At 29.7% G+C, this 1,800-nt stretch overlaps 1 long non-coding RNA gene across 1 annotated transcript in view; it reads right to left on the reverse strand.

Annotated features, from left to right (window-relative positions):
• The window catches only part of LOC108378042 (uncharacterized), a 15,226-nt gene extending 13,496 nt beyond the window's left edge, over positions 1 to 1,730 (reverse strand). Inside the window, exon 1 of the long non-coding RNA XR_001849381.1 lies at positions 1,638 to 1,730. This is a non-coding gene — a long non-coding RNA (uncharacterized LOC108378042). The remainder of the gene's footprint in view (positions 1 to 1,637) is intronic.
• Positions 1,731 to 1,800: the final 70 nt, after the last annotated feature.

The following is a 1,800-nucleotide window of genomic DNA, read 5'->3' on the forward strand; positions in this document are numbered from 1 at the left end:
GACAGACGGACAGACGGACATGGCTAAATCAACTCAGCTCGACGTTCTGATCATATAAGTATACATTTTCATGGGTCTATCTCTTTTTGTTCTGGTACTTACAAACATCGGACCAAAGTTATAATACCATTTCATGCTCATGAAAGGTATAAAAATAAGGGACGCTCTAATGTACATATAAAATATAAAATTAAATAAATTTTATTTTACGAAAAGTGGTTTTGCTCTTACAAAAATTAACCCTGAAATACGATCAATCATAAATTTTTATATTGTTCCAAATGGGATTGGGATTTTTGGCCGGGGTACGGTCACATTGCAGGATCTTTTCTTGGCGTGGTCTAATATACATTCACCCACGGTTGGAAAGGATCATTCAAAAAACCTTCGGTTTTTAAGGGTATAATATAATTTTTCCCTTAGTATCTACTATATTAACAATCGTTACCTAAAAAAAAAAAAATCATAGATAAAATTAAGTAAACGCTTACGTACATAAAAATGTAATATTTAATAAAAAAAAATGTAGCTTTAATACATGGTGCCATAATAAGAGAACTCGGTTAAGTACTTTTTTACTATTGTTTACATTTGCCGTTAGTGGGAAACTTCCCAGTTAATTCCAACGTATCGCATGTAATTACGTTGTATGGTATACATATGTATATACATACATACATGCATACATATGTAAATAGTTGCATATGCATGCGCAATTGTAAACACAAGTGCATTTTTGCAATTAAGTGTTTCACCACTAATGATCAAACAATAATCATATGTACATACATAAAAATCATTAGTGAACAAGGGATTTTTTCCGATAAAGTTGGAACTACTTGATGTTTGAATCTGAAACTTTTATAAAAACTTCCTTAGATATTCATCTACAAAACTGTATTTAAGCGAAAAAATATATTTTTAACTTTATAACACAACTTTTACATTTAAAACAACGGCCTCTAAATTCTCATAAAAAAGTTTGAAACTCTTTAGTTTTGTTTGTAATCAGTATTAAGAAGTATCTATTGCTTAACTTAGATTCCTTGGAATAGTTTGTAGGTTTTTGTGTGAAAATTTCAAATCAACCGTTATACAAACGTCTGAGATGGCGAGTTAAAAAAAAAATTTGTAAAAATTTGCTGTCACAGTACGTTGTTCTAAATCATAGATGGGCACACCAATACAGTCTCATTTTGTCATGGTATTCGTGAATCGCGCTGAGTAACAGTTGCCACTTTTCTATATTGTACAAAAGTGCGTCGTTTTTTGCGCGTGTTAGAAAACGCTCCTACAAATTTATATTTAATTTGTATTATGAACATGAAACGAAAATAATAAAATATAATAAAAAAATAATGAAGAAATAATTTCAAATAATGAATTATGAAATTAATTTTTATAAGTACATTTGTACGTGCATGAAAAGTTTTTTAATTTAATTTCATTAAACTAATGTTTTGAAAAATGTTAGTTTATTCAACAACAAAATTCACGAATTTAAAATTTCTAAACTGTGTAAAAAACTCAGTATTCAATAAAGTATACTAAATATATTAAATTGCCGTATCGCACATAAAACCCATTACAAATCTCTTTAAATTGGTTTACGCAGTTCGGCAGTTTGACTTTTTTACCATGACAAATAATGTCGCCTTATATTAAAAGTACGATTCCAAGTAGTCGTATTACCACATAACAAGCATTGGGCGTTATTGGCTTTTCTTAAAACCAAAAACTGTTTATCTCACGATCGACTGATCGGATCTTAACCAGATTAGTATGGGACCACCTCTGAGA

This window comes from Rhagoletis zephyria, unplaced genomic scaffold, assembly GCF_001687245.7.
Source record: "Rhagoletis zephyria isolate East Lansing unplaced genomic scaffold, Rhagoletis_zephyria_1.1 Rzeph_scaffold_13226, whole genome shotgun sequence".
NCBI classification, from domain to species: Eukaryota; Metazoa; Arthropoda; class Insecta; order Diptera; family Tephritidae; genus Rhagoletis; species Rhagoletis zephyria.